Source organism: Cherax quadricarinatus, chromosome 95 (genome assembly GCF_038502225.1).
Source record: "Cherax quadricarinatus isolate ZL_2023a chromosome 95, ASM3850222v1, whole genome shotgun sequence".
Taxonomy (NCBI): Eukaryota; Metazoa; Arthropoda; class Malacostraca; order Decapoda; family Parastacidae; genus Cherax; species Cherax quadricarinatus.
Window position 1 is genome coordinate 1,946,092 of NC_091386.1, and position 26,924 is coordinate 1,973,015.

Genomic DNA, 26,924 nt, shown 5'->3' on the forward strand with positions numbered 1-26,924 from the left:
CTTAACAGTCTATGTCTAATTCTTAAGTAAACTTTAACCCTTAAACGGTTCAAACGTATATATGTATACGTTTTTTTAACATTTGACAGTATGTAAAAAAATATACATCTTTTTTTTTTTTTACATTTGAAAATGTGTAAAAAAACTTTTATCTACGTTTTTTTTGTTATACGTATTTGAAAATATATAAAAAAACATAAATCTACTTTTGGAGCACTACAGATTTGAACGTCGATCTATTTGGACCGTTTAAGGGTTAAGCACTAGTATTAGTTTGCCAGAAATGCACTGCATGTTAGTGGCTTTCTTTCGTATACCTTTGATATACTTTTGAAGAGTTTCGAGAGTTTCACCACTTTCGGAGCCCAGCCATGGGCCAGCAGCAACAGCCTGGTCAACCAAGCTGTTGCTGCTGGAGGCCCACTGCCCCACATATTCATTCGTGCCTAATAATAATTCATTACATGTAAACTACATAATCTGTGTATCACACAAAACAAATAAAATGTTGAATTTGAAAGTTTAATCCATTCCAGAAAACATATTGTATCTCAAGACTATCATAACTCTAACCTCAAATTATGCAGTTTTATGGTAACTGGTTCCAAGACCCTGGAACTGAAACTTTTATTGCACCTCTCTCCCTCTCCCTCTCTCTCTCTCTCAAGAGTTCTTTGTTTCTGTCGGTTTCTAGCAAGACCTTTAAAATAAGATAAAACATTATCTTTGAAGACACAGGAAGTGAATTCAGTTTTATCAATGTTTGGATGCTGTCTTCTGATTCTTTTCACACCTTCCCAATGAACAACAACTGCTGAATTTCTACAGCTGTTATCCTTTAGTCATCTTATTCCACTTCTTCCTCCTCATTTTCTTTCTCATCCATCTCCACTAATTCCTGAAGCTCCTCTACTGACAACACTTGTCTGTGGTACTGAATTAACTCCAGATCCTCATCAACCTCCAGCTCCACTGCCTCACCAAGAGAGACAATATCCTGGTTTATATTCTCCTCAGCATCAAATCCTTCACTTCCAGCTCCACTGCCTCACCAATCCAGCTCCACTGCCTCACCAAGAGTGACAATATCCTGGTTTGTATTCTCCTCAGCATCAAATCCTTCACTTCCAGCTCCACTGCCTCACCAATCCAGCTCCACTGCCTCACCAAGAGAGACAATATCCTGGTTTATATCCTCCTCAGCATCAAATCCTTCACTGCCTCACCAAGAGAGACAATATCCTGGTTTATATCCTCCTCAGCATCAAATCCTGCACTTCCAGCTCCACTGCCTCACCAAGAGAGACAATATCCTGGTTTATATCCTCCTCAGCATCAAATCCTTCACTTCCAGCTCCACTGCCTCACCAAGAGAGACAATATCCTGGTTTATATCCTCCTCAGCATCAAATCCTTCACTGCCTCACCAAGAGAGACAATATCCTGGTTTATATTCTCCTCAGCATCAAATCCTTCAGTGCCAGCTCCACTGCCTCACCAAGAGAGACAATATCCTGGTTTATATCCTCCTCAGCATCAAATCCTTCACTTCCAGCTCCACTGCCTCACCAAGAGTGACAATATTCTGGTTTATATTCTCCTCAGCATCAAATCCTTCACTTCCAGCTCCACTGCCTCACCAAGAGTGACAATATTCTGGTTTATATCCTCCTCAGCATCAAATCCTTCACTTCCAGCTCCACTGCCTCACCAAGAGAGACAATATCCTGGTTTATATCCTCCTCAGCATCAAATCCTTTAAAGTCATAAGTGACTGAAGGTCACAAGATCTTCCAGGTTACACTGAGTCGCTAAGTGGAAACTTCAGTCCAGGAATGCACTCTGAGCCTCACACAATCTAAGACAATAAACTTAAGTCTTCCAGAATTCCTTGAGACTGGTGGCTCCATCTCCTGAACTCACTGCAAAGCACTTGGTAATCATCTTCTAGGCATAAATTTTCTTGAAATCCACAGTCACTTGCTGGTCCACAGACTGTGACAGAGGAATGGTGTTCAGTGGGAGGAATTTACCTGTAACAAAGTTAAATTCTGGATGGTGTCCTGGTGCATTATCCAACACTAACAATGCCTTCAGAGCAAGGGTTCTTAACTGAGGTTAAGTGGGAGTGGGAGGGGCTGGGTTTGATTGGTGTCAAGGGGTACGGGAGTTATTTCTTGAGTAGCTTTAGGTAGATGTCGTTTTGATAAGGACCTGCCTCGTATGGGCCAGTAGGCCTTCTGCAGTGTTCCTACATTCTTATGTTCTTATGTTCTTATGTTCTAACAGAGTTGTAGATGCGTGGAACAGTCTTCCCAGTGGGGTGATAGAGGCTAGGACCTTGGGTAGCTTTAAGAAGAGACTGGACAAATATATGAGTGGGAGGGGCTGGGTTTGATTGGTGTCATTGGGTACGGGAGTTATTTCTTGGGTGGCTTTAGGTAGAGATCGTTTTGATAAGGACCTGCCTCGTATGGGCCAGTAGGCCTTCTGCAGTGTTCCTACATTCTTATGTTCTTATGTTCTTATACCCCTTGGGGGTACTGCAGAGGTCAATGTACTTTTTTGGCTATTACCCCAAAACAAATTTGTGTACAGCAAAATTATCCACTAGACTAAAAATTATATGTTTAAAAAATATAACTTTCAGAATTTTCCTTGCTTATTAAATACTAAATTTTTGTGTAATTTTATTTATATGTTTATTGAGCCTTCATTACCCTGGAAATTTTCATTTTTACCCCATTTGGGGTAATTTACCCGGTTCCCGGCTTCTGGGGTACTGGAACCATATAATGAGGGGTATGGGACTCGATCTCTGAGCAATTTAAAAAAAAAATTTTTTACCTTTGATCAGTGGCATACAGAGGGATGGGGGGAGGGGGAGCAGCCCCAGGCATCCATATGGGGGGGAGAGCAGCATCCAATTAGAGAGGGAAATAAGATAGTGATTTTTAACCCTTAAACGGTCCAAACAGATCGACGTTCAAATTCGTAGCTACAAAAGTAGATCTACTTTTTTTTACATATTTTCAAATGTAACAAAAAAAAAATATAGATAAAAGTTTTTTTTACACATTTTCAAATGTAAAACAAAAAAGAAGATCTACATTTTTTTTACGTACTTTCAGATGTTGAAAAAACGTATACAGGAAGGCCCCACTTATACGGCGGGTTAGGTTCCAGGCTACCGCCGTAAAGCGGAAACCGCCGTAAAGTGGAACACCCTTTTTTTCCACTTAAAAATGCATACAAACACTAGATAACAAGTTTACACTAACATATATTAAGTTAGCAATAGAACCAGGCATCAAAAAACAATAAAAAAGTACAATACACACATAGTGCACTCATTACTTACCTTAAAATATTTATAGTCTTAATCTAGGGTGAGACAAGTAGTATTTATTGTAAGAAATCAAGTGTGGTATGTATTGTAATAGCCTCACCAGGCCACCCCACCCACACATACTATTCTATGATATTTAAGCATCCCAGAGCGATAAAATGTATATACAGTTCACTCATTACTTACCTTAAAATATTTGTAGTCTTAATGTAGGGTCAGGAGTAAGTAAATGAGATAAAACGAATAAATGAGAGAGAGAAAGAATGAATACATGAGAGGGGGCAGGCGCAGTTATGTAAACAAACCAGGCGAAGGTAAGTTTTGTAAACAAACGAAGTGTACACGTCTGGTTTGTGTACAAGTTACATTGTGTACAGGTTGTCTCTACATTGATACAGTAGAATTAATAAAGAAGAACACTCCCATTCTCATGTAACATCATTTTGAGAAGAAATGAAGCTCTGAGTGAAGGCAATGGAAATAAGTCACACTGACTTTTTTGGGTTATCCTAGGTTCTCTACACGTATGTTGTTATGTATGATAATCTATGTAACTGTATTTGTGTATACCTGAATAAACTTACTTACATACATACGAAAGGAATAATTTTCTACAGTTACCCCCAGTAACACATTTACTCTTATGTTAGATTAGAGAAAATGTTATTCTTGGCGTCACTTGTACAAGTTATGTGGCTCCCACATCTTATATTTATGTTTATTTATTCTATTGTGGGGTGTATTTATCATCTTTTTATGTTATGTATCGTGTTTATTATATAATTTTGAAAAAAATATCATGGATGGATTAATGAAAATGTGTATATTACCGTAATATACGACATTTAATGAGACTCGGTGAGTATTGTTATTATGGCGTCACTTGTGGAAGTCGTCTGCTCACATCTCACATTTATGTTTATTTATTCTACTATGGGGTGTATTTATCTTATTTATATGTTATGCATCGTGTTTATTATATAATTTTGAAAAAAATATCATGGATGGATTAATGAAAATGTGTATATTAACGTAATATACGACATTTAAATGACTCGATGTATGTAAGTTTATTTAGGTACAGGTATACATAAGTATAATTATCAGAGTATATATAAAATATGAAATAACTTTTAAAAACATTTGAAATTTTGGAGTTTCCAGACAAAATGGAGAGACTTAGTGCTTACTGAGCTCATGGAGAATGTAAACAAACAGGGTGGGGCACGGTGACCGTATTAGAAAGTCAGGTGGGGGGAGCCGTATAGTGAGTTTTGGTCATAATTTGAAATGTCCGTATTAGCGGAACGCCGTAAAGTGAAACGCCGTAAAGCGGGGCCTTCCTGTATATACGTTTGGATCATTTAAGGGTTAAGGGCTCGGTGACTGATTTTCATTTCTTCCGAACTTGAATTCAATAGTAATTGAATATGAACAAGAGAGAAATTAAAAAAGGAATGTTCAGATTTCACAAATTATTATAACAACAATGTGGCAGCCATTCAGTTACATGATGAAATTATTATTTTTGTGATGGTCCTTCGAACTGGAGGGAATAGAATTCCCAGTGATCCTAAAGATGCTGTGGAGTCTTTGCTGCAGTATGGGAGGGATGTCTTTCCTATGCTGTGTGTGTCATACACATTACTGCTTACAATCACATTTTCAGCCACAAGTCGTGAAAGGTCATTTTCAATACTGAAATTAATAAAAATATATCTGAGGTCTTGAATGTCACAGGAGCGACTGACCAACCTGGCTTTAATAAGCATTGAAAAAGAATTTCTCACAGCTGATGTAAAAAGTGAAGTAGTTCAAGTGTTTTCTGACAGGAGGAATCATTTGGGGAAAAGAACTTAATAAATTTGGTTGATTTATATTTAAATTGAATAAAGTGTTTATTTCATGTTTCATCTCTGTTTACATGTTCGCAATATCTCCCTTTCTCATAATATTTCTCAGTACTAGGCCTTATACTTGAGTCTATGGGGTATACAATCAAGGAGTTGGCCCCGGGCATCACCAAGCCTCTGCATGCCAAAGCCTTTGATGTATAGTGGAACCTCAAATATCGAACTTTCTTCAGTCCAGAAGGCTGTTCGAGTGCCTTTGCTGAATGAATTTATTCCCATCAGGAATAATGTAAATTAGATTAGTCCATTTCAGACCCTCAAAAATACACTTATAAAAGCACTTACAAAAATACACTTACATAATTGGTTGTGTTGGGAGCAGTTCAGTTTTTGAGGTTCCACTGTATACTTTTGATGAACTATTTCCAGAGCCTGGCCATTGGGCTCATGGTTATATTTGAGTAAACTATTACCTGTTCTGTTCCTAGGTATCCATATGTAAAGTAAAAGCAAGCCATCAGACTCAGAGACATTAGCACCTGCCTCCGGAAGAGGTCTTATGTGCGGGAATTCGCATGGTCTCACAGTGTTATCTGATTGGTGGTATTGGCATGCCTCTGGCAAGACTGAAGTTATAATGGTACTTAATAGGACTGGTGGTGTTGACGATGATTTTGACAGTCTGGCAAAGGGGGGTATGAGGACATATTGAACAATTCATTGCGGGTCTGTAATCATAAAAAGGTTAAGAATCCCTGCAGTTTAGAGGAAGTCTGTTGAACAGGTAGCTCTTGACTGATGGACAAAACATTTCTTGGGTCTCCTTGTAACAACACCAAAACACACCCAACTCTGGGGTTTTCTGAGCAGTTAACAAACAGCGGCTTTAGTTTGAAGGCTTCGGAGGCATTGGTACCCAACAGCAAAATATGCCCATCTTTCATAGGCTTATACCCGGACAAAGAGACCTCCTCCTCTGTGATGAATGCTAATCTCGGAATTCTTTTCCAAACAGATCGACATTCAAATTCGTAGCTACAAAAGTAGATCTACTTTTTTTTACATATTTTCAAATATAACAAAAAAAAATGTAGATAAAAGTTTTTTTTTACACATTTTCAAATGTAAAATAAAAAAGAGGATCTACATTTTTTTACATACTTTCAGATGTTGAAAAAACGTATATATACGTTTGGACCGTTTACGGGTTAAACACCTGTTGAGGAAGATAATCCTCCACTGTAAAGAGCTCTTCAAACAGAAGCTGAAGAGCTTCAGCAGCTTCCTTATCACCACTGGAAGCCTCAACATGTCTCAGCCCTTTTAATACTGGCCCTTTTCTTGAAACCCTTGAACCACCCTTTGCTAGCTTAACCCTTTGGGGGTTTCAATATTCCTTATGGGAACAAATTCGGTCAGTACTGGCACCTGAACATACTTCTGGAATGAAATAATAGCATAAACCGGGGGTCCACTGCACTAGTACGTCTTACGACCCAGGGTTTTTGACTTACTAGTATGCCTAAATTCTAGCGCCCTCAAATCTAGTGAAAGAAAGCTGGTAGGCCTACATATGTAAGAATGGATCTAAGTGGTCAATGTGTGCAGTATAAAAAAATCCTGCAGCACACAGTGCGTAATGAGAAAAAAAAAACTTTGACCGTGTTTTTGGATTAAAACAGCGACTTTGCACTGTATTTTCATATGGTATTTATTGTTGTATTCTAGTTTTCTTGGTCTCATTTTATAGAATGGAAGACATATTACAGAAATTGAGATGATTTTGACTGGTTTTACAATGAAAAGTACCTTGAAATTGAACTCAAAGTAGCAGAAATGTTCGATTTTTACCAAAGTTCAAAAGTAAACAAATCATGCCAAGCATCCAATAAACGTCAACTGGTGAGTCTAATATTCTTTCACAAGTGCGCTGATATTATTTATACCATTTCTACACTAATGCAGAGTCTGCATAACAGTAAATCTTATTTTTTTTGTAAGAATAAAAATTCAAAGTGGAAAGCCAAAGAAATATAAGAGGGGCCTGGGGATGTGACTAACGAACACAGAACTTGTTATTTTAGTGCCAGGAATGTCTTTCTTGTTTATTCTGGACCCTATTCGGAAATTGGCATCTTTTGAAATTTGTGTGAAATTGGCAAAATTGCTAAATTCTGACCACTTTATTGCATACTTGAAATCAGTAAATGGGTGGTTTCTTGTACTCATTCGATAGAAAAAATGGAGTTTTAGCGAAATAGTTATGATTTTTGTCGACTAGTACACTGGAATTGGCCGAAAATAGGGCTCAAAGTGGGCAAAATCGCTGATGCGTAAACATCGTCGAGACCGCTAACTTCGCGAGAGCATAATTCCGTAAGTTTTCCATCAAATTTCATAGTTTTGGTGTCATTATGATCGGGAAAAGATTCTCTATCTTTTCATAAGAAAAAATAATTTTTATTTTTTTTTTAAATTTGGCCGACCCTGAGAACAAGTCTCTGAGAGGACCTGTCGACCCTCAAAGGGTTAAAGATTATCATATGGAGTAGCATCACTACTCGAGGGTAAACAATGTTCCAGACCAGCTGTTCCCAACTTTTTCACCACCAACGACCCCTTTTATTTAAATTAATTTTCACATGAACCCCAGGTTTTTGAAAGATCTGTCTACTCAACAAGCTAACTGTACTAGCAACAAACTTGTTTTCCCAGTCTCATCTTTCAACTGAAAGACACATGTAACTGAGTAAGCAATTAAATAAATAGCAGTACAGCCTCTCCTCACTTAGTGACATACTCGTTTACTGACGCCTCGGACTTACAATGGGCTGACTCACGAAATCGTAATGACACAATTGCAAACAAACCATACCCCGGCCGGGATTGAACCCGCGGTCAGAGAGTCTCAAAACTCCAGCCCGTCGCTGGTCTAGTGGCTAACGCAACGGGCTGGAGTTTTGAGACTCTCTGACCGCGGGTTCAATCCCGGCCGGGGTATGGTTTACAATGGGCTCTCTGACCAGTATTTATACCTAAATAATGTATACAAGAGCTGATTTCTTCTATTCTGCTTATTTCATTATACAGTACACTACTGTATAAATATTTAAAAATATACCAGAAATGTTATAAATAGTGCAAAAGTGACATTAAAACAATATCAAAGATGGTTGACACAAACCCACTACTATTATAGTATGCTCCTCACTTAGCAACGAATTCGTTTAACAATGTAGGCTTAGGAATGGAACTCTGTCATTAAGTGAGGAGAGGCTGTATACTAAAAATGTTATAAATGGTGCAAAGGTGACATTAAAGCAATATTAAAGATGGGTGACACAAACCCACTACCATTATAGTATGCTCCTCATTTAGCGACAAATTTGTTTACCGATGTGATCTTAGGAAGAGAACTCCATCACTGGGGAGAGACTGTATTAAAAAATTGGAAATGGTTCGGAAATTTTGAAAGTTTAGCTTTATCAGCTTTATCATGAGTAATTATACATTTTACACTGCAGCCTCTTGAAATTTTGAACTCGTCTCATGGACCCCCCCAGTGCTACTTCTGCGGTCCCCCAGTGCTACCTTCGCAGACCCCAGTACTACTTTTGTGGACCCCCGGTGCTACCTTTGCAGACCCCTGGTGCTACCTTTGCGAACCCCCAGTACCTTTGCAGATCCCAGTGCTGCTACTGCGGTCCCCCAGTACTACCTTTGCAGACCCCAGTACTACCTTTGTGGAACCCCGGAGCCAACTTAGCAGACCCCCAGTGCTACCTTTGCAAATCACCAGTACCTTTGCAGACCACAGTGCTACCTTTGTGGACCCCAGTAATACCTTTGTGGACCCCAGCAATACCTTTGCAGACACCAGTGCTACCTTTGCAGACCCCCCAGTGCTACCTTTGTGGACCCCCAGTACTACTTTTGCAGACCCCAGTGCTACCTTTGCAGACCCCCAGTGCTACCTTTGCAGACCCCCAGTACTACCTTTGGAGACCCCAGTGCTACCTTTGCAGACCCCCAGTACTACCTATGCGGACCCCCAGTACTACCTATGCGGACCCCCAGTACTACCTATTCGAACCCCCAGTGCTACCTTTGTGGACCCCCAGTACTATCTTTGCAGACCCCCCAGTGCTACCTTTGTGGACCCCCAGTACTACCTTTGCAGACCCCCCCAGTGCTACCTTTGTGGACCCCCAGTACTACCTTTGCAGACCCCCCAGTGCTACCATTGCAGACCCCCCAGTGCTACCTTTGTGGACCCCCAGTACTACCTTTGCACACCCAAGTACATACTACCTTTGCAGACCCCCAGTACTACCTTTGCAGACCCCCAGAGGTCTGCAGACCACAGGCTCTGAACCTCTGATCAAAATCATAATAAATGTGTCTTCCACGTTCATAGATATAACCTGCAGTCGCTGTAGCTTTGTTATGCTGACATGCGATTTCTCTAAATATGTGTTACAATTTTGTTCATCTAATATTACATTGCGATTATCGTCGTTATTAGCTAAAACGATGAAAATCAGCTCTATAATATTACATATTCATTTTCATCTTTCTCATTTTTCATTTTATGTATATATTTTTATTTTATTATCACACTGGCTGATTCCCACCAAGGCAGGGTGGCCCGAAAAAGAAAAACTTTCACCATCATTCACTCCATCACTGTCTTGCCAGAAGGGTGCTTTACACTACAGTTTTTAAACTGCAACATTAACACCCCTCCTTCAGAGTGCAGGCACTGTACTTCCCATCTCCAGGACTCAAGTCCAGCCTGCTGGTTTCCCTGAACCCCTTCATAAATGTTACTTTGCTCACACTCCAACAGCACGTCAAGTATTAAAAACCATTTGTCTCCATTCACTCCTATCAAACACGCTCACGCATGCCTGCTGGAAGTCCAAGCCCCTCGCACACAAAACCTCCTTTACCCCCTCCCTCCAACCTTTCCTAGGCCGACCCCTACCCCGCCTTCCTTCCACTACAGACTGATACACTCTTGAAGTTATTCTGTTTCGCTCCATTCTCTCCACATGTCCGAACCACCTCAACAACCCTTCTTCAGCCCTCTGGACAACAGTTTTGGTAATCCCGCACCTCCTCCTAACTTCCAAACTACGAATTCTCTGCATTATATTCACACCACACATTGCTCTCAGACATGACATCTCCACTGCCTCCAGCCTTCTCCTCGCTGCAACATTCATCACCCATGCTTCACATGTATATATAATATATATATATATATATATATATATATTATATATACATATATATATATATATACACATATATATATATATATATATATATATATATATATATATATATATATATATATATTTGCTGGTGTCCTTTTTTCTGTCTCATGAACATGCAAGATTTCAGGTACGTCTTGCTACTTCTACTTACACTTAGGTCACACTACACATACATGTACAAGCACATATATACACACCCCTCTGGGTTTTCTTCTATTTTCTTTCTAGTTCTTATTCTTGTTTATTTCCTCTTATCTCCATGGGGAAGTGGAACAGAATTCTTCCTCCGTAAGCCATGCGTGTTGTAAGAGGCGACTAAAATGCCGGGAGCAAGGGGCTAGTAACCCCTTCTCCTGTATATATTACTAAATGTAAAAGGAGAAACTTTCGTTTTTCCTTTTGGGCCACCCCGCCTCGGTGGGATACGGCCTGTGTGTTGAAAGAAAGAAAGATATATATATATACAGTGGACCCCCGCTTAACGATCACCTCCCAATGCGACCAATTATGTAAGTGTATTTATATAAGTGCGTTTGTACGTGTATGTGTGGGAGTCTGAAATGGACTAATCTACTTCACAATATTCCTTATGGGAAAAAATTCGGTCAGTACTGGCACCTGAACATACTACTGGAATGAAAAAAGTTCGTTAACTGGGGGTCCACTGTATATATATATATATATACATATATATATATATATATATATATATATATATATATATATATACAGTGGACCCCCGCATAACGATTACCTCCGAATGCGACCAATTATGTAAGTGTATTTATGTAAGTGCATTTGTACGTGTATGTTTGGGGGTCTGAAATGGACTAATCTACTTCACAATATTCCTTATGGGAATAAATTCGGTCAGTACTGGCACCTGAACATACTTACGGAGTGAAAAAATATCGTTAACCGGGGGTCCACTGTATATAAATATATTATATATATATATATATATATATATATATATATATATATATATATTATATATATATATATATATATATATATATATATATATATATATATATATATATATATATATATATGTATATGTATATATATATATATGTGTACATATATATATATATATATATATATATATATATATATATATATATATATATACAGTGGACCCCCGCATACCGATGGCATCACATAGCGATTAATCCGCATACCGCTTGCTTTAATCGCCAAAATTTTGCCTCACATACCGCTTAAAAACCCGCTCACCGATTTTCGTCCGAGACGCGTCCAATGTGCGGCCTGAGCCACGCTCACATGTTCCGCCGGTGGCATTGTTTACCAGCCAGCCTCCGCGGTAACATCCAAGCATACAATCGGAATATTTCGTATTATTACAGTGTTTTCGGTGCTTTTTCTGGAAAATAAGTGACCATGGGCCCCAAGAAAGCTTCTAGTGCCAACCCTACAGCAATAAGGGTGAGAATTACAATAGAGATGAAGAAAAAGATCATTGATAAGTATGAAAGTGGAGTGCGTGTCTCCGAGCTGGCCAGGTTGTATAATAAACCCCAATCAACCATCGCTACTATTGGTGGTACAGCTGCTGCTGCTGCTGCACTGTCAGCTGCTGCTGCTGCTGCACTGTCAGCTGCTGCTGCTGCTGTAGCATTGTCTGCTGCTGCTGTAACATCGTCTGTTGCTGCTGTAGCATCGTCTGTTGCTGCTGTACCACCGTCAGCTGCTGCTGCTGCTGTAGCATCGTCTGCTGCTGCTGTAACATCGTCTGTTGCTGCTGTAGCATCGTCTGTTGCTGCTGTACCACCGTCAGCTGCTGCTGCTGCGGTAGCATCGTCTGCTGCTGCTGTAACATCGTCTGTTGCTGCTGTAGCATCGTCTGCTGCTGCTGTAGCATCGTCTGTTGCTGCTGTACCACCGTCAGCTGCTGCTGCTGCTGTAGCACCGTTGTTGGTGTGGCTTATTGAGAATACCAAGAAACAATTAACCCCAGAGGATTTGCCACCCAGGATAACCCAAAAAAGTCAGTGTCATCGAAGACTGTCTAACTTATTTCCAGTGGGGTCCTTAATCTTGTCTCCCAGGATGCAACCCACACAAGTCGACTAACACCCAGGTGAACAGGGAAAAATGCCTGGAACTAGTGCTCATATTGGTGAATTTAAAGCCAGCAAAGGTTGGTTTGAGAGATTTAAGAATCGTAGTGGCATACACAGTGTGATAAGGCCTGTTCTGGAAGAAAATGCCAAACAGGACCTACAGTACTCAGGAGGAAAAGGCACTCCCAGGACACAGTGTCTCATCAGTCATTGCTGCATCTTCAATAAAGGTAAGTGTCATTTATTCTTCATTTAGTAGAGTAGTACATGCACAGTATATATTGTGCATGTACTACTCTACTATTGTGCATGTATCCTTCTCTTTGTGTGTAGGAAAATGTATATTTCATGTGGTAAAAATTTTTTTTTTTCATACTTTTGGGTGTCTTGCACGGATTAATTTTATTTCCATTATTTCTTATGGGGAAAATTCATTCACATACCGATTATTTCGCATAACAATTACCCCTCTTGCACGGATTAAAATCGTTATGCGGGGGTCCACTGTATATGTATTTTGCACTGATACATCATTTACCAGTGATAACAACCATTTATGACCTCACCTCTGGTTAGTACTCGCCTGACACGAGCTTACGTCAGATGTGAGTGGAGTAGAGCAGGCAGTACAGCACCTCTCTGGGTATAGAGAAGGTCTTCATGGCTTACTCCTTTTAACCGAAACGGTGAAGCATTTGGTCTGAAGCTTTATTCGCTAAAGTCACCAGAAATTGGGAGATATTGTGGAATTTTCATTATATAGAAGTTCTTGTGTATAAAGACGTCAAGTCTTCTAAGTCAACAGGCTAATCTCCTTAGAAAATAGAGGATGATGTAACTTTTTTGTTCAACTGATATTAAAAGCCCATTCAGCTAAGAATGAAGGTCTCCTTAATTTATAAGTTGTGTATAAAGTCTGTTTATATATAATTAAGAAAAAGGTACAACTAAATACCTTAAGTCTATAACGATATCTACTTTATATTAAAGATACGTTTTACGAAGTTTTTTCGATCTCCTTATAACCTTATTACGATATAACTGGAGAATAATTCTCCATAAAACTTCCCTAGACTAACATCACCAATGGTTTATAAAGTTTATCATAATAATCTTCCTTCACTTGCTTCTCTCTTATCCACAATAATCAAATCTCTCCATCTCTAATAATTTCTCTGTGCCTTTCCTCACTAGCTAAAAATTTATCTGCCACCTTAATACTTTCTGTAATTTGTTTATGATAATATAGATCATACTACTTCACATTAATAATAGAGTAAAATACTGAATGTGTGTAATCTAGCACTCTTCACCTGTCTAGATTTAAGAAGTCTTTAAGTACAGTGGACCCCCGGTTTACGATATTATTTCATTCCAGTAGTATGTTCAGGTGCCAGTACTGACCGAATTTGTTCCCATAAGGAATATTGTGAAGTAGATTAGTCCATTTCAGACCCCCAAACATACACATACAAACGCACTTACATAAATACACTTACATAATTGGTCGCATTGGGGTGATCATAAAGCGGGGGTCCACTGTATTAGGTTAAGTCTGCCCGAAATGCCTCAGCATGATGGTGACTTTCTTTGTGCCAATCTAATTATGAAATGTAAACACACATTGTAACCCTAGCAAAGAAATAAAATTTTGATTTTTTGATTTTGATCTGATGGTTGTTGTGGAAAGCCATACTCGTGCACCAGTTCGCTATTTCTAACTCCATGTTTTTTTTTAACAAGTTCTTCCTTGAACTTCAAAGAAATTGCTTGTTTATCACACACACTTGAGGGGTCATGATGAGGTGCAATTAAATCGCAAATGCGGTTAAGAAGGGTAAATACAGGTGCTCCTCTACTTACGATGGAGTTATGTTCTGACTAACCCATCGTAAGTCCAATGTGAATACGATATGCTAAATAAATAAATAAGTACTGTCACTGAATAAGTAAATAATTATTGTAACTAAATACTAATACATGTACATGTATGTATACAAGTTACGAACTTCCCACCTTCATGCAATAATCTATACAGTGGACCCCGGCTTTACGATCACCTCCCAATGCGACCAATTATGTAAGTGTATTTATGTAAGTGCGTTTGTACGTGTATGTTTGGGGGTCTGAAATGGACTAATCTAATTCACAATATTCCTTATGGGAACAAATTCGGTCAGTACTGGCACCTGAACATACTTCTGGAATGAAATATCGTAAACCGGGGGTCCACTCTAGTTTCATCTCCAAAGTAATTGCTTTTGGGCCATCGTGAAGTTGAAATATCATGAGTTGAGGAGCAGCTGTAATGCAGAGCTGGTGTGGGCAACATGCATGGCAGCCTCAAACTGAAGAGGAAACAATAAACTGTAGTACAAATGCTGCTATTGGGCATGATGCTACCTCAGAGACATTCATTTCCACTGCTGATTGGGTGCTAAGTCACCCCAACACACCCCACACTAATGCTCTTATTGGCTCCGACGCTGCCCAAGAGGCAAGCTACCATGTCGCTGGTTGGCTGAATTCTGTTCACCTACAAGCGCCAACCATCATGCACATACTGTATCTCAATTTTCTTTATCTCAACTCAAAACTAAATTCCTTTATGAGGGTAAATCATAACTCAAAAGACCATTATAACTTGAACATCTGTATGCAAACATACATACATATACATAGTCACAGCTCCTGGCCCTGCCTCTTCGCTGGTCACTACTGTGTGTGTGTGCGTGTGTGCACACGCTTTGTGTGTACGTGTGTGGGTACATGTGCGTGTGCACGTGTGTGTATGCACGTTCACATGCACAGGACCAGAAGACCAGACACAGAGTACAGACTCGATGTACATAAGCTGCAGACCTTATTTAAAGTAAAGGACCTGGGAATAAGCACGGTACCTAGCATATCACCAAACACATCAAACTGAATAACCTCTGCAGTCAATGCTCGCCTGGCAAATCTAAAAGTAGCCTTCAGGAATCTCAACAGTCATTCCGAGAGCTTCATACACGAGTCAGTCCCATCTTGGAGTATGCAGCACCAGTATTGAACCCACAACTGAAGAAGCATATTAAGAAACGAGAGAAAGTACAGAAGCATGCAACAAGGCTAGTTCCAGAGCAAAGCAGTACAAGCGAAGTTAAAAGGCTGAAGGAATTTAATCTGTAGATGAATGGTTCAAAGAACCGACACGTTGTTAAATTAGACACATGTGCAACTCTTGGGAATCTTTATTGAGGAAATGTTTCGCCACACAGTGGCTTCATCAGTCCATACAAAGGATAAACATGAAGAACAGGAGGAGAATGAGGTAATCAGTCCCTCAGCCTTGAGTCGATGTGGTCAGTCCATCAATCTTGAATAGATGGACTGACCACATCGACTCAAGGCTGAGGGACTGATTACCTCACTCTCCTCCTGTTCTTCATGTTTATCCTTTGTATGGACTGATGAAGCCACTGTGTGGCGAAACATTTCCTCAATAGAGATTCCCAAGAGTTGCACATGTGTCACAGGAATTTAATCTAATGACAGAAGGACCCAGGGAGACAACAAAATACAAAATACTCGAAGAAATTGATAGGGTGAACAGGGACAGGCTGTTTGAGAGGTGGGAAACAGGTACTGAGGGGCACAGTTGGAAGCTAAAGACACAGATCAGTCACAGGGATGTTAGGAAGTATTTCTTCAGTCTCAAGGTGGTTATGGAGTGGAATAACCTCAAAGAAGTGACACCTAAACGAAGTTTCTGGGGGCCAATGCTCCCGTGGCCCAGTCTTAAATCAAGCCTCCTGGAGGACCAAGGTCTGATTAACCAGGCTGTTACTGCTGGCCACACACAGTCCAATATATGAAGCACAGCCCAGCTGGCAAGGCATTGATGAGAAAATTGTCCAGTTCCCTTTTGAAGACAGACAAAAGTTTGTGGTAATTCCTCCTTAATGCACGGAGGGAGGCACTGACGAGCCAGGGACCTTCGACACTCACTAAGTTCTCTCTTAGTGTACTAATCGTGCCCCTGATTTTAAGTGAAGGTATTTTACACCATGTGATTTTGGTGTTCAAATTTGTGACCAGTATCTCCAGGATTTTCTAGGTGTAATTTATGATGTATCTTTCTTGCCTACATTCCAAGGAATACAGCTGAATGGGCTTCAAGCATTCCCAGTAACTCGGATGTTTGAGTACCAAAATGTCATCGCAAGTTTCAGTCTCCTAAGCGCAGGTTATTTATGCATTACTCTAGCTATCTTACTGTGACCTTATTCTTCTTCCTGACTGGCATTCTTGTTTCTTGGGACACATTCAAAGATTCTGATAATGTGTGAAGTTGGTGGTATTGCTCTATAGTTTTGTGCAATTGTTTTACTGCCACCTTTGTGGAGTGGGGCAATAACAGCGGTTGTCAATGATTGTGGGATGATACCTGTGCCCAGGCTTCTTCTCCACAAAATACTAAATGCCTGAGATAATGGTTTCTTACAAGTTTTAAAAAATATTCAATTTCACAAGTCAAAGCCTGGAAAAGAATGCATGGGTATGCTATCGATGGTTTTTTCAAAGTCGACTGGACCAGGCTTGTCTGGTCAACCAGGTAGTTACTGCTGGTGGTCCTGGACCAGGTTTTTCTGGTGCTTGTCTGGTCAACTAGGTTGTTCTTGCTGGTGGTCCTGGACCAAGCTTCTTCGGTGCCTGTTTAGTCAACCTGTTTGTTGCTGTTAATGAGTCTGAGTGTGTTAAGTACACTAACAGAGAACTCAATGAATGTAGACAGTATGCCTAACCCATATGTTTCCCATAACTCCCGCTAGAGGAGTTGCTGGCCTATGGCCTGTTTTTGATAGCACCCACCAGAGGGTTAACACTGAGGTCAGTCCTTGTGGCTAGCTCTTGGTCTCTCTCACTTCCCAGCAGCTTCTTGCACAACACCTGCTCTCCCTGTTGGACTTGGCTCTGGGCTGACCTTACTCGCATCTGCCTGGAAGAACCCACAGCCAGTAAACTGCATTCTATTCTACAAGTGTCTACATATCCTGCATTGCTCCTATATGCAGCTACTCTGGTTTTCTTCTCAGCAAACACAGGCATGGTAGATTGCCTCGCACTACCTTCCATGCAAGACGTGTAATACACAAAAGTCAAGAGGTCCCGACTGTTCAGCGTCCTCATACCATGCATATGAGACTTACAAACAAGCGTCTAGCTGTCTTCAAGAGGGAACTGTAGAAGTTACTCAAATCAGAGCCTGAGTAGCTGGGCTGTGGTTCACATGTTGGAATATGTGTAGCCAGCAATAGCAGCCTGGTTCATCAAGCCTTGATCCTCCAAGAAGTCTGAGACTGCACCACAAAGAGCACTGACCTCCCTGAATTGTGATTCAGGTATCCTCTAGGTTACCTGGTGCTTGCCTGGTCAACCAGGTTGCTGTTGATGTCCTGCTGACCATCACAACCTGGTTGATCCAGCACCTGAACTACCATCCATCCTTGGACATTATCTGCTGCCACTGTATTCACTATGTTCATTCATTTTAGGTGTTTTAAACTGAAAGCAACAAGCAAGATAATGTTCGGAACAACACTGATAAGGTCAACGAGCTAGTGTTCAATTTTCACGAGTTGATCTTAAAAACTACTGGGAAATTGCATTAAGTGATTTGTATACAAGAACAATGACTAAATTCTGTCGCTAATAATTTTCACCGGCAATGCTGTGACTACATTGTTAAGAGAGCATTGTGTTCAAGATGATATTTTACACTGGTGTTAGTGTGTGCGTAGCTTTGATGTGGCAACCACTGCCTCACATTTTATCTCTATTTTGTTATCCCTCTCTTCCTCTCACAAGAAAAAACAGTTTCCTGACTCGTCTGGTTCGTTTCATGTAGAACGCTGCACTGTGTCATGTCCGACTTTATTTTTTCCTGTTTACCAAATTAAGTGTGGGTTATTCAAGGAATAATACAGTAGTGGATGAGTGGAACAGTCTACCTTGCAGTGGATGAGTGGAACAGTCTACCTTGCAGTGGATGAGTGGAACAGTCTACCTTGCAGTGGATGAGTGGAACAGTCTACCTTGCAGTGGATGATTGGAACAATCTACCTTGCAGTGGATGATTGGAACAGTCTACCTTGCAGTGGATGAGTGGAACAGTCTACCTTGCAGTGGATGATTGGAACAGTCTACCTTGCAGTGGATGAGTGGAACAGTCTACCTTGCAGTGCATGACTAGAACAGTCTACCTTACAGTGCATGACTGGAACAGTCTACCTTGCAGTGGATAAGTGGAACAGTCTACCTTGCAGTGGATGATTGGAACAGTCTACCTTGCAGTGGATGAGTGGAACAGTCTACCCAGCAGTGCATGACTGGAACAGTCTACCTAGCAGTGGATAAGTGGAACAGTCTACCTTGCAGTGGATGATTGGAACAGTCTACTTTGCAGTGCATGACTGGAACAGTCTACCTTGCAGTGGATGATTGGAACAGTCTACTTTGCAGTGCATGACTGGAACAGTCTACCTAGCAGTGGATAAGTGGAACAGTCTACCTTGAAGTGGATGAGTGGAATAGTCTACCTCGCAGTGGATGAGTGGAACAATCTACCCAGCAGTGGATGATTGGAACAGTCTACCTTGCAGTGGATGACTGGAACAGTCTACCTTGCAGTGGATGATTGGAACAGTCTACCTTGCAGTGGATGAGTGGAATAGTCTACCTTGCAGTGGATGAGTGGAACAGTCTACCTTGCAGAGGATGAGTGGAATAGTCTACCTTGCAGTGGATGAGTGGAACAATCTACCCAACAGTGGATGAGTGGAACAGTCTACCCAGCAGTGGATGAGTGGAACAGTCTACCTTGCAATGGATGAGTGGAACAGTCTACCTTGCAGTGGATGAGTAGAACAGTCTACCCAGCAGTAGATGAGTGAAACAGCCTACCCAGCAGTGGATGAATGGAACAGTCTACCTTGCAATGGATGAGTGGAACAGTCTACCCAGCAGTGGATGAGTGGAACAGTCTACCTTGCAATGGATGAGTGGAACAGTCTACCCAGCAGTGGATGAGTGGAACAGTCTACCCAGCAGTGGATGAGTGGAACAGTCTACCCAGCAGTAGATGAGTGAAACAGTCTACCCAGCAGTGGATGAGTGGAACAGTCTACCCAGCAGTGGATGACTGGAACAGTCTACCTTGCAATGGATGAGTGGAACAGTCTACCCAGCAGTGGATGACTGGAACAGTCTACCTTGCAATGGATGAGTGGAACAGTCTACCCAGCAGTGGATGAGTGGAACAGTCTACCCAGCAGTGGATGAGTGAAACAGTCTACCCAGCAGTAGATGAGTGAAACAGTCTACCCAGCAGTAGATGAGTGAAACAGTCTACCCAGCAGTAGATAAGTGGAACAGTCTACCCAACAGTGGATGAGTAGAACATTCTACCCAGCAGTGGATGAGTGAAACATTCTACCCATCAGTGGATGAGTAGAACAGTCTACCCAGCAGTGGATGAGTGGAACAGTCTACCCAGCAGTGGATGAGTGGAACAGTCTACCCAGCAGTGGATGAGTGGAACAGTCTACCCAGCAGTGGATGAGTGGAACAGTCTACCCAGCAGTGGATGAGTGGAACAGTCTACCCAGCAGTGGATGAGTGGAACAGTCTACCCAGCAGTGGATGAGTGGAACAGTCTACCCAGCAGTGGATGAGTGGAACAGTCTACGTAGAAGGGTTACTGAAGTTAAAAGTTTAGGTAGCTTAAACTGCCTAGGTTAGGTAAATACGTTAGTGGGAGGGGTCAGAGTTGAGTGGGACTTGCACATTAGTTAATAGTGTTATCAAAGTTTATTCCTTGGGTAACAATGGTAATACCTGGAGAAGGTTTCGGGGGTCAATGCCCCCGCGGCTCAGTCTGCGACCAGGCCTGTGATTGTGGCAGATATTTTTGCTAGTGGGTTTGGGTTTGAGAAGGACTTGCCTAGTATAGGCCAGTAGGCCTGATGTAGTGCTCCCTCTTTTTTATGGTCTTATTACTACTGCTACCGTCTCACAGCTTACCACCTGACTTCTACCCCTATATATTTAATATATATTTATACAGTGTCCCTCGCTTTTCGTAGTTCTCGGCAATCGTAAATTTCGCCAATCATAGGGGTAATTTCGTATAAACATGGACTCGCTTTTCATAGGTTGACTCGCGAGTCGTAGTTCGTTCGGGACGCGTACCCACGGTGTGAGCCATGGCGGCAGCCAGTCTGGCATTGTTTACCAGTGAGCGAAGGTCCCCTCACGTGCTCCAGTAAAATATTTCATAATATTCCATTTATTTTAGTGCTTGCAAGTACTAAATAATCTACCATGGCTCCAAAGAAAGCTCCTAGTGCCAAGCCTGTGGTAAAGAAGGTGAGAAATACGATTGAATTTAAGAAAACCATCATTGAACGATATGAAAGTGGTACAAGTGTGGCCGAACTGGCCAGGATGTATAAGAAACCCTACACAACCTTATGTTCCATAGTAGCCAAGAAAAAGGAAATAAAGGACGCTGTTGTTGCAAAGGGGGTAACTATGCTGACAAAAATGAGATCACCAGTACTCGAAGAGGTTGAGAAGTTATTATTGGTGTGGATAAATGAGAAACAATTAGCAGGAGATACTCTTATGACTTCGATTATTTGTGAAAAGGCTAGGCAGTTGCATGAAGATTTGGTAAAGAAATTGCCTGCAAATAGTGGTGATGTGAGTGAATTTAAGGCCAGCAAAGGCTGGTTTGAGAGATTTAAGAACTGTACTGGCATACACAGTGTGGTAAGGCATGGTGAGGCTGCCAGTTCGGACCACAAGGCAGCCGAAAAATATGTGCATGAATTCCAGGAGTACATAGAGGCTGAAGGACTGAAACCTGAACAAGTGTTCAACTGTGACGAAACAGGCCTCTTTTGGAAGAAAATGCTAAAGAGGACCTTCATTACACAAAAGGAAAAGGCAATGCCAGGACACAAGCCTATGAAAGACAGGCTGACGCTAATGTTCTGTGCTAATGCTAGTGGGGATTTCAAAGTGAAGCCATTACTAGTGTACCATTCTGAAAATCCCAGAGTGTTCAGGAAAAACAATGTTATGAAGAGTAAATTGTGTGTGTTTTGGAAATCTAATAGTAAGGCATAGGTCAAGAGGGAAATTTTCGTCGAGTGGTTCAATGAAGTGTTTGGCCCTAGTGTGAAGGAGTATCTCCTGGAAAAGAAATTGGATCTCAAGTGCCTGCTAGTAATGGATAATACACCTGCTCATCCTCCAAACTTGGATGACCTAATTTTTGAGGAGTTTGGGTTCATCACAGTAAAGTTCTTGCCCCCAAATACCACTCCTCTCCTCCAGCCCATGGACCAGCAGGTCATTGCAAACTTTAAAAAACTCTACACAAAAGCAATGTTTCACAGGTGCTTGACTGTGACCACAGACACTCACTTGACCCTAAGGGAATTTTGGAGAGAACACTTCAGCATCCTCCACTGCATAACGCTTATAGGTATGGCTTGGGAGGGAGTGACTACCAGGACTTCGAGCTCTGCCTGGAGAAAATTGTGGCCAGATTGTGTCGACAAGAGGGATTTTGAAGGTTTTGGGACTGACCCTGATGAGCCTATGTCTGTTGTTAAATCAATTGTGGCACTGGGGAGTTCCATGGGGTTGGATGTGAGTTTGGAGGATGTGGAAGAATTGGTGGAAGACCACAATGAAAAGCTCACCACTGAGGAGCTGCAAGATCTTCAGCAGGAAGAGCAACACATCGCAGCTCAGAATCTTGCTGCAGAGGAGGAGGAAGAGAGATGGAAGAAGGTGCCTTCTTCAGAAATTAAAGAGATTTTTACTATGTGGGGTAAGATGGAAAGCTTTATGGAGAAACATCACCCTAACAAGGTTGTTGCAAGCCATATTGGCAACATGTACAGTGACAAAGTCTCGGGCCATTTTAGGGAAGTGTTAAAGAGACGCCAGAAACAGAGCTCTCTCCACAGTTATTTTGCGAGACAGGACTCCAGTGACTCTCAAGGTGGTCCTAGTGGCATTAAGAAACAGAGAAGAGAAGCAACCCCAGAAAAGCAATTGGTACCCGAGGTGTTGCTGGAAGGGGATTCCCCTTCCAAACTATAAACAATCCACTCTCTCTCCTCCTCCAGTCTCCCATACACTAAGAAGAATCTCCAATAAAGGTAAGTGTTATGCTGTTAATGTTTCATTCATCATTTCCCATTGTATTGTTTATGTACTACATGTATATTTCATGTTAAAAATTTTTTGTTTTAATACTTCTGGGTGTCAGGAACGGATTAATTGTATTTACATTATTTCTTATGGGGAAAATTGATTTGTAAATCGTAAATTTCGTTTATAGTAATGGCTCCAGGAACGGATTAATTACGAAAAACGAGGGACCACTGTACTTGAATTTTTTGGCCACAGTAAACAGCAGATAACTGAAACTGAGGAAACCAAATTTAAGTATGGGGATGTTCTTCTATGTACTCGTTCTTAGCTGTTTATATATTAGAACTGAAGAAACTAATCATGTTGAAAGGCTTCCTCTAATAAATATTTTCTTCTGGTTGAGAGACTAACCGCCTCAGTCTCTCAACCTGGAGAAGAAGGTATTAGAGGAAATAAGTCCATCATCCTTCAAGGGTGATGGACTGATTATATCGTTTTCACATCTCTGCTGCTCCTGCTATATCTTCTGTACTTGACTGAAGAAGCCTACTGTGTAGGCGAAACGTTTTGGAATAAACTGTTGCACATGTGTCTTTTTATCGTACTTCTGATAAAGGTATATCAAAGATATCTATGCCTTGAATTGTACGTAAGAGTCTTTTTCCACACAATTCCGTACCAGAAATGGAGGCAGCTGTTTGTACTGATATAATACAATACGCTCTGGAGTATGGCAGAAGATTTGGGTTAAACTGAAGGTTACCAGAAGGGCATTTTTAAGGGGGTTAACACCCACTAGACTGGGTCCCAGACCAGGCCTCCTGGTGGATCAAGGCCTCATTAATTAGGTCGTTACTGCTGGCCACACACAGCGTAACGTACAAACCACAGTCCAGCTGGTCATTAACGAATTTAAGTAATTCGTCAAGTTCTCCCTTCTGAAGAGAGCTAGAGCTTTACTAGTATACCTTTGATATACCTTTGATGAGCTTCCAGAGTTTCTCTACTCCTGGCCAATGGCCATGGGTCAGGTTTGTTTGGTGCTAGCCTGGTCAACCAAGGTGTTACTGCTAGTGGACTGCTGACCCACATATCCATCACAGCCTGGTTGTTCTTGGTCTACCTACCTGGAGGGTGTTCTGGGGGTCAATACCCCCCATGGCCCAGTCCTTGACCAGTCTGTAGGTCTGGAATCACTCCCTCCAGGATTTTCCAGGTGTAAATTATGATTGTCCCTTTCCTACATTCCAAAGTGTTCAATTCAAGAAACGTTAAGTGCTCCCAGTAGATCAAATGATTGATTGTACACAAGCAGTGAAAGTTCTCTGTACATTTTCCAGCTCAGCAACCTCACCTGCCTTGAAGGTGATGGTCAGTATACAACAATATACCAGCCTACCTTGAAGGAGGTTGCCAGTATACGACAATATACCAGCCTACCTTGAAGGTGGTAGTCAGTATACAATAGTATACCAGCCTGCCTTGAAGGTGGTAGTCAGTATACAACAGTATACCAGCCTACCTTGAAGGTGGTAGTCAGTATACAACAGTATACCAGCCTACCTTGAAGGTGGTAGTCAGTATACAACAATATACCAGCCTACCTTGAAGGTGGTAGTCAGTATACAATAGTATACCAGCCTGCCTTGAAGGTGGTAGTCAGTATACAATAGTATATCAGCCTACCTTGAAGGTGGTAGTCAGTATACAACAGTATACCAGCCTGCCTTGAAGGTGGTAGTCAGTATACAATAGTATACCAGCCTGCCTTGAAGGTGGTAGTCAGTATACAATAGTATACCAGCCTACCTTGAAGGTGGTAGTCAGTATACAACAGTATACCAGCCTGCCTTGAAGGTGGTAGTCAGTATACAACAGTATACCAGCCTACCTTGAAGGAGGTCGTCAGTATACAACAATATACCAGCCTACCTTGAAGGTGGTAGTCAGTATACAACAGTATACCAGCCTACCTTGAAGGTGGTAGTCAGTATACAACAGTATACCAGCCTACCTTGAAGGTGGTAGTCAGTATACAACAGTATACCAGCCTACCTTGAAGGTGGTAGTCAGTATACAACAGTATACCAGCCTACCTTGAAGGTGGTAGTCAGTATACAACAGTATACCAGCCTACCTTGAAGGTAGTAGTCAGTATACAACAGTATTCCAGCCTACCTTGAAGGTAGTAGTCAGTATACAACAGTATTCCAGCCTGGAGAGAACAAGTGACTTTAAGAGTATCATCAATGCCTCAGCCTCTCTTGTCTTGAGAGTTCTAGTTATCCAGTCTATCATTTTCCTTGTGGCATCAACAACAACATTGTTGTGATTCTTGAACGTGACGGCTTCTGACATTATTACTTAACATTGGTAAAATTACCGACAATATGTTAGGTAAAAGGACACAAGTGCAACTAATGTAACATTTTACTGTGGCAACGTTTCGCTCTACAGGAGCTTTATCAAGCCAAAACAGCTTAATAAAGCTTCTGGAGAGCAAAACATTGCCACAATAAAATGTCAAATTAGTTGCACTTGTGTCCTCTTACCTGACATTATTACTCCCAAGTCTCGCACATGAAACTTTCTCTATAATGAATTATTTAAGCTTGTCCTGTAAGCTGTTTCAGTCTATTTCCTCCAAGCACCTAAAACAGAGCAGCTAAATCTTACCCTCACTGAACATATGGTTGTCTGAGGCCCACTGGAAAACTTGATTTATATCTGGCTGAAGACACGGCAAATCTTCAAGCAGATGATTTATATCCGGTTAAAGACACGGCAAATCTTCACGCAGATGATTTATATCCGGTTAAAGACACGGCAAATCTTCACGCAGATGATTTATATCCGGTTAAAGACACGGCAAATCTTCAAGCAGATGATTTATATCTGGCTGAAGACATGGCAAATCTTCACGCAGATGATTTATATCCGGTTAAAGACACGGCAAATCTTCAAGCAGATGATTTATATCTGGCTGAAGACACGGCAAATCTTCACGCAGATGATTTATATCTGGCTGAAGACACGGCAAATCTTCAAGCAGATGATTTATATCCACTTGAAGATTTGCCATATCTTCAAGCAGGTTTAAATCAAGTCTTCCAGCATCCCTCAGGCAACAATATCATGTTCGATGAGGACAAGTTTAAGTTGCTCCGCTACAGAAGAATGGAGGAAATAAAGACTATAACGGAGTGTACACACTTCTTGTGAATATTTGTTCAAAGTATTTTTTGAAGTGGTTGGTTCTGTTATTTGCTGACGTAACACTAATACAGTGGTACCTCGACTTAGAAAATTAATTCATTCCAGAAGGCTGTTCGAGAGCCGATACCGAACGAATTTGTTACCATAGGGAATAATGCAAATCAGATCAGTCTGTTTCAGACCCCCAAAAATACACTTACAAAAGCACTTACAAAAAACACACTTACATAATTGTTCGAGTTGGGAGTTGTTCGAAACTCGAGGTACCACTGTATATTACACCAGAGAGGTACCAGATCAACCAAGCACCAGTTTGACTTACACTAGTAAGTCATACTGGTGCCTGGTGCCTAGTATGACTTACTAGTATGAGCATTACACCCACTAGTATGACTATTTACAATAGTACAACTATTACACTTGTATGGAGCTGGATAAGAGAGTACATTACCTACAATAGTTGTAGTAGGATAGTACACTTGGAGGGTCACTGCCTCAGCTCATCTTACCTGCAATACAACAAATATAACATTAATAATCATCACACTTGCAACACAGTGTCACCACTAATAAATACCTGCAACACAGTGTTACCACTAATAAATACCTGCAACACAGTGTTACCACTAATAAATACCTGCAACACAGTGTCACCACTAATAAATACCTGCAACACAGTGTCACCACTAATAAATACCTGCAACACAGTGTCACCACTAATAAATACCTGCAACACAGTGTTACCACTAATAAACACCTGCAACACAGTGTCACCACTAATAAATACCTGCAACACAGTGTCACCACTAATAAACACCACAAATGATATAGTTTAGTACTGACAGTAAAGAGAGAGACTAAGAATCTCCTTATTACACCTATCTATATACCACTTGACGCAAGTCTCCTGTAGTTCCAAGAC

General features: G+C 41.1%; 1 protein-coding gene across 12 annotated transcripts in view; it reads right to left on the bottom strand.

Moving 5' to 3' along the window:
• The window catches only part of LOC128703925 (tyrosine-protein kinase Src64B), a 134,361-nt gene extending 107,788 nt beyond the window's left edge, over positions 1–26,573 (bottom strand). For 7 of the 12 annotated variants that reach the window (XM_053798809.2, XM_053798808.2, XM_053798806.2 and 4 more), the window contains exon 1: positions 26,454–26,573. The gene's annotated coding sequence lies outside the window, so the exon portion shown is untranslated. The remainder of the gene's footprint in view (positions 1–26,453) is intronic. The other 5 variants (XR_008409389.2, XR_008409388.2, XM_053798802.2 and 2 more) reach the window with 2 other exon arrangements.
• Between the last annotated feature and the right edge of the window lie 351 nt (positions 26,574–26,924).